This window comes from Octodon degus, unplaced genomic scaffold (assembly GCF_000260255.1).
Source record: "Octodon degus isolate 3935 unplaced genomic scaffold, OctDeg1.0 scaffold00086, whole genome shotgun sequence".
In the NCBI taxonomy this organism is placed as follows: domain Eukaryota; kingdom Metazoa; phylum Chordata; class Mammalia; order Rodentia; family Octodontidae; genus Octodon; species Octodon degus.
Genome location: NW_004524662.1, coordinates 10363005 through 10375241, shown reverse-complemented (window position 1 = coordinate 10375241; position 12237 = coordinate 10363005). Strand labels below are relative to the sequence as shown.

At 37.7% G+C, this 12237-nt stretch overlaps 1 protein-coding gene and 1 non-coding gene across 4 annotated transcripts in view; one reads left to right on the top strand and one right to left on the bottom strand.

Moving 5' to 3' along the window:
- Prkd1 (protein kinase D1) overlaps positions 1-12237 on the bottom strand; it is a 329687-nt gene that overhangs the window by 148531 nt on the left and 168919 nt on the right. Inside the window, exon 1 of one of the 3 annotated variants that reach the window (XM_023721823.1) lies at positions 943-1029. The exons of the other annotated variants lie outside the window; for them this stretch is intronic. The gene's annotated coding sequence lies outside the window, so the exon portion shown is untranslated. Of the gene's footprint in view, positions 1-942; positions 1030-12237 lie in introns of those variants that run through there. 3 annotated transcript variants of the gene reach the window in all.
- Positions 7835-7941, top strand: LOC111818300. The gene has a single exon (XR_002822323.1). It is a non-coding gene; the product is annotated as a U6 spliceosomal RNA (small nuclear RNA).

Sequence of the window (12237 nt, the reverse complement as noted above, 5' to 3'; positions counted from 1 at the left end):
AATAAAGCTGCCATGACTGGGAAAAACTACATTTTAAAGACTTTGTAACCACATGAAATAAAAATTAAAAAATTAACATTATTGTATAATAGTCTTTAGTGAGCTCTATTGGTTAAACTATCTTTTAAAAGATTGTCCCAGCTTAGAATGCAAATGCTGTTCAGAATTTTGGATATAGGGCCGATGACATAGGTCAGCAGACTAAGCACCTACTTAGGTTAGGGCAGGGACCGTGCTCGCCCCATCCTCGGACATGCTGAGCTGGTCACCGAGTCTAGGCATGGTGGTGCACGCCTGTAATCCCAGTGCTAGAGAGGCTGAAAACAGGAGGATCACTACTAATCCAAGGTGCGCAGTGAGACCCTGTACCAAGTACATGAAAAAAAAAATTAGGATATACATGTAATAGTATATATCCTGTTATCATGTCCATTTCTAAACATAGTTCCTGACTTTCAGTTAAGAGTGTAGACAAAATAAGAATGAAAGAAAGAAAGAAAACTGATTCAGCACTGGACTAGGAAAAGATACTAATAGGTACAAAACATGCTTGTTTGGTGGAAGTGTCAGAGAAAACTGAGGAAAATGCACAGGAGACAAGGACAGGATAACCACAGAGCCTGTCCAATCCGGCTTTATGCACACATCTCTCTTCCTTCAAGTATTTCTCCGTATTTCACTTCCTTCTGGTCCTTTAGTGCTGGCATTTGAACATTACGTTCTATGCCATAGCTCTTTGTAATATTATGGTGTCCAAGTAAGTCTATGCTGCACAGCCTAATTATTATCTTTCTTCCTTATGGTGACTCAGAAAATATTTAAAAATAAGAAGAGGTAGAAAATTAAGGCTAATCTGTCACATGTGTTACAATTGTCTATGCTACTAATCTGTGGCTCATGAGTGACTGGAGCCTGGATAACCTGTCCTTCACATTTCTTCACCCTGTTTCACAGACAAAGCTTTTCTCCCTTCAAGCCCCTCAAATACATCGCCTGATGAAGCAGGGCACAGGAGAGTCTGTGGAGGCTTTCCTCTCAGGACAGTTGTCATGGTAGCACAAGCTGAAGGTTCAATTCCTTTTTCATAGTGTACCTTTTCTCACTAGAAAAAGATGCATATTCGTTATTGACTATGAGAGAAAACACTTTTCTTCTATGTAGCATAATGTTCTATTTGAATAGAAACCATATACAATAAGACTTTCAAATATCATATTTAAAAATGATGTCTGGGAGGTGAAAAAATGTAACATAACAATGCCTGACAACCAGAACGAGAACATATTGGGGAAAACACTCAGGGAACAACATTCCCTAATTTGGTCATAATCATCTGTTTTGTATGAAGGTGTGTGAGCTCTGAAATCTGAAAACCTTCATTAAACTAAACAGGCTTTCTAAAAGGCTCAGAGGCTTGTAAACTCAGCTGGAGCTTATTACAAGATCAGTTCTGTGTTTCACAGAGGCTTTGTGGTTGTGAGCATAAATATCTGAGATAAATGATTTCAAGCTCTCTCCAAGTTTGAGTCTAACAAAACTGGCCACTGTGAAAATATGACCCACAATCCCAGCACTGGTCCTAAGCTCTTTAATTCTACACGCCGCTGAAAAATTCTATGCTGCTGTGTGTATCCTTTGGCATTTCTGACCACAGAGCTCAATTTACTGTTACATTTCACTATAAATTCATGGTTGGCCAGACAATATGCTCCAGAGTAGAATAAATACATGTTTTAATGAGTGTCTGAAATGCGACCTGGCCAACAGGAACACTGAAGAACAAATGGTGCTTTTTCAGAGCAGAGGCCAATCACAAAGGGGGAGGAACAAGCAATACTAGAAACAAATTAATCCATGACTCAGTCAAGTGGAAAAAAGAGAAGACCGAAAGAGAGGCATGGCCCAATTAGGAAATAAAATACTCTGCTAGTTTGCTTCTGATCAAAAGTGAGCACCGCATGAAAGTCTTGAATGTAAATTATTCGAATTACTACAAAACACACTAGGAAATTGAACACTACAGTCTTCCCAATCAACACGATTTCCAAGTCATTTCCCAAGAACTTTTCCTATCTGGAATATTAGGGCCATGACGGGTCTCCCTCCAATGAGAATGAATTATTATAAAGAATCTACAACTGACTAACTTAGTAAGCATATCCTCCACGTATTATTCTAGGAGTGGAGGAGGGACGTAGAGCCACTGAATGACCAAGTTATTTTAGGCACGAGTGGCTAAAATATTGAGTGAAGAATTATTTCATTCCCCTCGGTGGAGTAGTTTTAGACTTCAGCTGGGAAGAGCTGGAAAGTGAGCAGCTGGAAATTGTTCCACAATCAGTTGATCTCAAGTCATCTGAATGTCACGAGGACCGAGAGGGCAACTGTCATGTCACCTTGTATTATTAACTTCTGCCTAGGAAATTCCACTGTCTGCTTTTTAATTATGCTCATGATTTTAAGAATCCTCTAATAGCATAAATTTTAAGTGTATTAATGAAAAAGGAAGTATTCATTCAGTCAGCAGGATGATTATCATGTTAAAGTACCTCCGTAGTGCTGTGGAAGTCTAGCACTACAACAACAAAAAGTTGTGGCTATTTCAACCCACTAAAAGCATGAGTTTCACTTAAAAACACAAGTTACAAAGTGTAAATAAAAGTTTAAAAAGAAAATGTAAGTAATCTACATCATTTGGGGATATATTTCTAAAGTTATTGGACACCCTCTACAGGAAGCATAAGAGAGGAACTCCACAGAATGACAAATAAATAAGTGATTGATTGTTAAATGTAATAAGAAATAGGAAGCAAAAAAATAAATTTTAAACTATTATTTTTCCCTTTTTGTCCTGCCCTTTTAACCGACGGTACCTCTACTATCAGTCCTTCTCTCTTCAAAGATAGGTAGAAAGCGAGTGGCATTCTGTTATACAATCACGATAACCTTCCTCAACGATAGAGCTATGCTATCTTTTCTAATGGCTGTTATTATAGATTCTGATTGGATTAAGGAGCTCTCAGAAAAATCTGATTTCTGAAGATTAAATTTTATTTTGTGAAATAAAATTATTTACTTTCATAAAAATATCTTTGAAATCGTCAAAAACTTTCAGTTTCTGAATGACATAAAAAATTTATTTAAAATTTTGGAATAAGAATATGTATTACATATTTCCCAAGCCACGCGAAACTGTTCACTGGAGCAGGTAGTAAGTGCACGGCCCATTTTGATTTGGCATTTTCTAGCCGTTGGACATGAGTTCCAAGTGCAGCTCACTCCATCCACCACACCCCTGCCTTTCTCTTTCTGGCTCTCTCTCACACAGTAGCGCCCACTAACAAACGATTGCTCCGAAAACCCAGTGCTTCCTTTGATAAAAAAGGCTGACACCAGTTGTCTATCAACTTCAGAAACTTTCAACACCCAATTTTAGCAGCACAGAAGTCACTCTCCTTAAACCTATTGCAAGAAAGCCTCCTTTCCTATTCAAAACAGGCACTTACTCTCATTAAATTAGAATAGCATTGTTTTAAACCTCATGTTTATCTATTATTTTAAATTTAAACCTTAATGCTATATTCTAATTGTAAAACTTAAGTAAATAATATAACTAGAACAAGAAGGAATATGGCTTCTATATGACAGGTCTGTTTAGAACCTTTTAAATTAAAGTATCAATTATATGTGAAATGACAAATTTTAACTATCAGATTCTAAGATAGGTTAAAATGGAAAAATATGCTATATTTACTTAATATTCTAGGTATAAAACTAAACAATGAATTCATCATTCTTGGGCATATAAATATATTGATGTTTGCATCAAGTATTATTTTTTTTGTTTGTTTGTGGCAGAACCAGGGATTGAACTCAGGCCCTTGCTCTTGCCAGGGAAGCGCTTATTCCACTGAGCCATCTCCCCAGCCCAGCATCAAGTACTGTTAATGGAACCTAATACATCATGCACTTATTTTTAAGGCTCTAGATAGCCTATGTGACTGAGTGTGATGCCTAACTTTTAGTTGAAACTTTTCTTCCATTCTAAATTCAATAATATCATCTATTAGGCCAATAATACTAGTAGTAAGAAATTATTTAATAAATCATTAACTCAAATGAACCAACTTCTGCATACAGACTTTCTGAGGGTAGTTTAAAGCATTATTTTGTTGTGTATAATGTTTAAGTTTTAAAACAAAAATTCATAACAAGCAATTACAGTGGGTAATAATGAAAGCCTCACTATTGTTGGTGGAAATATATTGTGCCGCACTGTACCTTGACAGATTACTGGTTGGTGATAGCTTAGAAGATAACAGTAATTAGGTATGTAGATATATAATGAAAAATAATGGAAATTGAAAAAAAAACCTTTGCATTCTGTCTTACTCTGAATAAACCAGAACTGTAGAATACACTTTATAAAGCTCTATGTTTATCTCTTTAATTAATTAAAATAATAGATGCATTAGATAAATTGAATACTATGGCAGAAACTGAAAAAGGTTTAGCTGTAAGTTTAGAATCATAAGCTTTATAAAAAATATCAACTCCTAACCTTCATGTTAGAGATGAGGAGGGGGCCAGCCAAATAGCTCAGTGGATTAAAGTGTCTGCAAGCAGGCACAGGGGCTGGAGGTTCGCTCCCCAGGCCCTCCGTGCTGGCCCCGACCCCAAGGCACACTGAGATGGCAATTGAGACTGGGTGTGGTGGCGCGAGCCTGTAATCCCAGCACTTGGGAGGCTGTAAATATGTGAATCACTAAGAGTCTGATCTAGTAGTGAGACCCTAAACCTTCCGTACAATCCAAAAAAAAAAAAAAAAAAAATTGAGAGAGAGAGAGGAGGAAACTGGTGCCCAGAATACATCACAAATAGGCTGGTGGCAATGCCAGGTGTCCCACAGGGGGAGTTGCCTAGTTTCCTTTGATCTTTATCTTTAATCTATTCCTTCAGTTTTCTTCTCAGAAAGGAAATACAGCAAGAGTGGCCAAATCTCCGGCAAACACTGATTGAGAATTGACATTCCTGAGGGCTTTTCTTTGCCAGAAAGGTCTGTACCCAGGTTATCAGGCTTTTACTTTTGAATAAAATGAAGATAAATGACTTACTGAAGTTTAAGCAGCTGTTCCTGCTAAGGTCATTAGGACAAGGAGCATGTGCTGTTGACCTGGGCCACCATCCACATAATTCTCATTTGTCCTGCATCCTTTTCCCATGGTGCAATGCTCATGATGATAAGTGCATCTTTAGATATGACAAATTATTCTGGGTAAAAGATAAGTACTGAAAATATACCTAGTAAATATCAGACATTATAGAACCTGATAGTAAGTTAAAAGTAGAAAGTTTATGGAAAGCTTTTACCTGGCCTTCATAAAGTTAATTTTAATTTGATGGGAAGTTATATTTCATAAAACTAAAATACAAATGCCATCTATATTACACTAATATGCAGGCCCTTAATTTATCACTGACAATGAATATGGTAGTCAGATATATACATCTTCCAAATAAAAAAGGAATATTTCATTTTCCAATTTCACTTTAGAAAATTTAATGTAGTTTTTTTTAAGTATTACTCAACACTCAAGTGTTTCTTTTAATCTAATGGACTTATAATCTAGAAATATTAAATATTGTTCTAATACAATGCAATGATCATTTGAAGGAGAGACTATACCCTAGGTAAGAAGTACAGAAAGAAAGATGGAGGGAGTTTGGAAGTAAAATATTTTTTTTTCCTTATCATAGGTATCTGAATAATTGATAATTCAGGAAAAAGGAGTGGGCATGGATAGTAACCTTCCAAATGAACTTGGAAAGTTAATGCCACAAAGCCAACACTCATGATGAGAAGTCATCCACCTGGGTCACCACGGCACACAAAACCTGCAGACACAGACCCAAATATACTGTGGTGCAAGGCAAGTGCTCACAGCCATTCATTCACTCAATAAATATTGAGCAAATACATAAGAACCACATCTCTAGCTAGACGTAATATAAACAAACCAGAAATGGTGCCTCATACTCATCATGAGACCACTGCAGGATTAAGCGGACAGCTCATGAGCAGGAGGGAATAGAAAGGGAGGTGCTGCACAATGACTCACACAAACAGGGCTATGATGACGGAGTGACACAGAAGTATGAGGAAAGGGACCGTCGTCATGAAAGTATAACTCAGGAGAATGGCCTAGGTGGCAGGAGCTCCAGGCAGAAGACGCACCTGTGCCAAAATATCATGCTTTTGTTATTCCTATAAATAATAATATTAAGTTCCCTCTGATTATGGGTAGAAAAAATTAGTACTGGTTCCCACATTGCCATCACTTCGGCTCAGCAGTCTCTTCTGGGCCAAAGCCTCAGCCCGGGTCTGCTTTGTTCCACAGGAGATCAGACAAGCTACCCATTCATTCAAGAACCCCTTTGACTCTTATCTAAATCTCTGTTCAACACTTAGATGTGTGCCATGAACAGTTCTATGAGGAGAAGATTTGAAATATCCTTGGAAAAGATGGTATACACTGTTAACCTCTTGGAAATTCACCACACATTTTATCGTAATTAATATTTATAAAGAAATGTCTCCCAATCATATTTTACACATCTGTATAGATTTATGTAATATTTACCATATTTGTATGCACTTACATATACGTATGTATATATGTTTACTTGTTTATTAATTTAGTCATTGCTTTTCCAGAACACAGTAGAGATCAAATGAGCAATCATGTCATTATACTAGGATAAATATTATAATGGCCCATAGTAAATACTTTAATCTTTATTTTTTTAGTAAATACGATCTTTAGGAGGTTTCTTAGGTTATCCTTTCTTACTTTCTTCAGGCTGGAGAACAACTCCGCCACACTTACCAGACACACACAGTGGTCTGCTGTCTGTGGTCAGTTCCTGCAGTTCCGTGTGGCTCAGATGATTTCTAACTGACCCCAGGCAAGTCCTCTACTTGAAAACAGCTGCAATTGAGAATTTTATTAACTTCTAGTTTTGTCAGTCTTTTCTAGTACATATATTCATTATACAAATACAGTTTATGTTCCTTCAACATGGACCTATATTTGGATAAGAATAACAGCAAGTGTAGTTTTAAAAACTTCTTTCTTTGTACTTGTTAACATTATGACACATTTTCATTAATTTCAGATACTGTGCCAGAGCCAAGCCAGCCATAGACTTGGATGTTGGCATTAATACAGTGGAATTCCATTGTTCTGGCCATACTGCAAATGATCCTTTGGTTCCACGGATAAAAATCTCACTTCCCGAAAGTCAAATCCCCAAGGAGTCAGAGTATTTTTTTTTTCTTCTTTGTACTGATAAGGAGGCAGTCCATCAGTTTCAAAAAAGAACAAAAGAAAAGCAATTGCTCTCCTCTACTTTGATGTTTCCTGAGATAGGAAAGAACTGCTTCTCCCCTTATAAAATGCTATACAACTTCTGGAAAGCACGCGGTAGTGTGTGGGGGAAAGTCAGAGCAAGCCAAAGATAATAGAACCACCTGCCACCCCATCAGAAGCAATGTTTAATATTTTAGCCTTTCACTTCACTTCCAAGTAGCTCAGTGTCCTAAGCTGAACCCAGCCAATGGTAGGCTTTGCTTTTACCTATAAATGCCTTCCCTACCTCATATTAAAAATACATCTGCAAAAGAGTTCTTATGACTTGATGTCTTGATTTGGGTTACTAGGCCTTAGAAAAATGTATTATGTTTCCAGAAAAACTGGCCCATGATCTGCTGCTGTCTCTCCTAAAGACCAGCATAGTTAACAAACACTAAATCTTTGTTAAGAATAATCGTAAAGCGCTAGCTTTGGCAGCACATATACTAAAATCGGAACGATACATTGAAGATTAACATGTCCCCTGAGCAAGGATGACATGCAAATTTGTGAAGCTTTCCATATATTTGCATTTTGTACTATGAATAAGTACCACAAAGAAAACATTATGCAATGTATTAATTACTGTAACTGTCCTACTAACCTGTTTTGAACCTGTCTCATTGCTATTTCTTTCTCAATAAAATTATTTTTAAAAAGATTTTAAAAAGATAAAGAAGAATCGTAAAATGAACGAAGCACGTGTGACTCTATTAAAGGCTGAAACAGAGACTGAAGTATTAAAGAGAAGCAAAATCTACAAAAGGTCTTGTTCCTTGATTTATGGGTGGTATAGTAAATGTGGAGATGAAATCAACATATTACATTATATATTTGCAAATGGTAGCTTAATCCCTTTCCATTTTTAAACATTTTCCCTACAAATATTTCTTCCTTAAGAAGAAAAACAGCAGTAGCTATCCTGCCCACATGTGTATGAGTACCTTGCTACATAAATTATTCCAGTGCAAGTATCTGTGTTTCTATTCTGTTGAGCGCCTGACAAGATGGTAGTAAACACTATAGACAAAGAGAGTTCACCCACATGAAAATCTAAGACACACTCTGTTTTCTCTGCCGAAATTCATAAGTGTCATGGCGTTCCCACAGGCACTTCCCTGAGATCTAATTTGACATGCTCCATCCTGTTCCTTTTCTCTTTTTATAATAGTTTGCTTCTTAAAGGAGTAAGTGTGGGAAATGTTTTAAGGAAGACTTTTCCTTTCCTTTAGCAAAACATTTTAAGAGAAGTTTCTATTTGCTTATACAAGACAGCAGAACCAAATCATCCTGAAATAAATCTGGTTTACAACTGAGATAACTGATGAATCTAAGCCATCTGAATAGGCCATTTCAGGGAATTGCCAAAAATACTGTATTCCTGAACCAACTGAGACTATAAACGAGACTGACTGTGTGATTGTGTCGTTTCATCTGAATTCAGTCAGTTCACTGATTCATATTCCTCTTCACTGGGAAGGAAAATGCATATGTAAAAATTAAAACAAGTATTTGAAATAAACATGATATTCCAAACTATAAATGTATATGTACACATGTATAAAGAAAGCATAAGCTGTAGTTTGAATACAGAGAACTAAAACAATGAGAACCAAAAGAAAACCAGTTTCTTACTCTAAGTTCACAGAAAATTAATTCTTTGAGGTATGAACATGTTAAGTATAAGAAATCTTTCCTCACAAAACTTCAAATATTACAAGCAAACTTCGGATGACCAACAAAATATATTAGATACGCTGCACTCCAATTTCACAAAGGAATTTGCAGTCTAATTCCACACTTGAGGCCCAGTCTCTACCCGCCAGCCCCTGGGCCCAGGCTGCTGATGGTCACCACACTGTCAAGTTTTTGGGCACTTAAGACCTTTTGGACAACATCTTGGCAGCATTTGACCCAACTAATAATTCTTTCCTTCCAACAACTCAATTTCTAATTTCCTCACCTGACCCCAGACACAGCAAACTTTTGGTTTCCTTTTGCTAGACTGGGTGTAGCTTTTTAGTCAACACTACTTTTTTTAATCTTTCATTTACTTATTTATGTATTTGGAACTGGGTCTTACTACATAGCTCAGACTACTGGTAAGCCCCCTGTCTCAGCCTCCCCAGAGCTGGTATTAGAGGTGTGCACCACCAACACAGTTTTGGTGTCTGACTCAGCTTCCGGTACTGGGAATTGAACTCCTTATGTTTGCCAGGCAGGTGCTTAGACCACCAAGCCAACTACCTGGCCCCTCCATCAACATTATTGAATCATCTTCTCTGTTTTTACATAGATGCTACAATGTTCAGGACTCATTGTTTAAAAATTTATTTTCTCCATCTATCACTCCCCTAAGTAATTTTTTTTCAATCTCCTGGTTTACACACCACTCATAATCAGAGAACATACCCTTGTTCTCTCTCCTGTACAGCCTCTCCCAAAATACAGACTTATATATCCACCTGGGATTCAACACAACTACTTAGATACACCCACAGCATGCACATCACCATTTTCAGCCCAGAACTCTACGGGCTTGCCCCACACTGCCTCTCCTCAGTATTTCCTTTCTCAAGACAAACACAGATTGAACACACTGGAGTCATCTTTAAATTCTCTCCTTCTCTTGCTATTTGCTATTTGTTTAATCCATCAACAAATCCTGTTGGATCTATATTAAAAGTGTAATATATTTCAAATTAAAATTATGTTACTAGCACTAACACTCTCTATCACTCTTTCCCATCCACATTGCCATTACTCCATTTCTTACTCAAATATAACTGCATAAGAACCTGCTCGTATTCTTGACCTCACAATTCTTTCAACATACAGGCATGTAGGGGTTGTGCGCAATATTGGGAGTTGAGCCCATAGATTTTACACTAAGCTACGCCCTCTTTTTTAATCCACTTCAGCTGGGTTTAAGACCCTTTGTTTCAGTCTCCAGAGTGTTGGGGTTATAAATGGGTACTATAATGCGTAGCTAGAGTCATCTGTTTTTTCCCTTGGTGGTACCAGGGATCCAACTTAGGACCTCGCTCGCGTTTGCCAGACAAGCACCTATTCCACTGAGCTATCTACCCAGCCCCCAGTCATCTTTTTTTTTTTACACAAAATTTTTGGAGTCATCTTTTGAAATCCATGTCAGGATGAGCCCTCCAGTGGCTTCCTCTGGCCAATAATCATCCCCAAATCATAACAACATTCCACAAGGCCATTCCTGCATTGCAACCTCTCTGTCTTCATCTTCCCCTACTCTTCTTTCATTCCTGGGTCTCAAATAAATGATAAACACTTATGCCTCTAGGCTATTGCACTGGAGCCCTCTGCCAAGATATTCTTTGTCTTGATCTTCATTGCTAATGCTGTTCAGTGTTACCCATGAGAGAGCCTTTCTGGAATAACCACAGATAAAATAATGGTCCCTCTATGCAGTTCTCTTGCCTCCTTTCCTTTTATTCACAGAAGTCATCACTTCCTGAAGTCCTATAATGTATCCATTACTTTTAAATCATTATATATGATTACATTCTCACAGCTAGAATATAAGTAAGGACTTTTTTCCTTGTGTGCACCTTGTCTCTCAAGAGCCTAAAACAGTACCACATAATTTGTAGTCCAGCTATACTATCAAATAAGCAGATAGACAAATCACAACAAAGTGTGCTGTTTCATGTCAGAAAAGTATTGGAGGAATTACTTAAGGAATTTTTTCAACATTACCAACTCAAGTAATATTGAAAAAAAAAAGATTTCTAAGTAGAGGTCCTAGAATCTCTATCTGCAAACATTTTAAGAAAACTATTTTATTTTCTATGGGTTTAGAAAGGCAGTGTCATATTCCACACAAATTCCACAACTGAAACAGTTCAGTGACCTCTATTTACTGGGACGGTCTGTTCTCCTTTGACTCAAAATAAAAGCAATCTCTATTTTTAGCATTCAGGATTTCCTATCCTGCAGAGGTTACAGCCCAGACGCATCTAAACTCTCCAGTGTTCACGCTGATGCTGGTGGACTGCTCCCATGGAGTAGCGCATTCCCCAACACTGAACAGAGGGCCACATCAATTGGGAATTGCCTCTTTTGCTTTATCGGGGTATCTGGGCTATAGCGTGTCTAGAAAATTTTAGTTAACCAAGAAAAAGTGAATATGCTTTTTGGTAAAATCAGTAGATAAGTGCCTGATCCAGGTCAGTCCACCTCTCTTAACCCAGCAAGTGCAGTCTGCACCCACCCTCATCTGTCTTCTCAAGAACCAGCAACCTCCATGCACAGTGCCATAGGGCTGCCACGTTTACTGGTCCTTTGTCTGAATGGCCTTCCACCTAACGGTCCCCTGGAACATGCTGGCATCTGACTCGGATCCCTGCTCAAATAGCATCACAGCATGCATGCTGTGTCTATGTGCATAATCTCTCCACTTACTAAAACGTGAACTCATCTGAGCAGGGACCGCGGACATCTGGCTCATTTAGCAATAATCACGCCTCGGATAAATGTCATTGGCTATGATGCTGCCACTATGCAAAGCTGTACATCTGGTTCATTACTGCATTCCTAGTGCCCAGGACAAGGCAGGGCTCAGAACAGTTGTCAGAGAGCAATCACATAAATGTCCAAAAGATTACCAGCATTTTTGTTATTATCACTTTATAATTTTTCTCATTGTTCAGTGAATGAATTTGCACTTTCTTCAAAGCCTACTAAAGGTATTTTGACACTAACATAAGAATATAAATTTCTGTTTTGAGCTAATCTTGTACTGACAAGGTATCATGCTTACATCTTCTACTTGGTATAATTCATTGAAGATGAT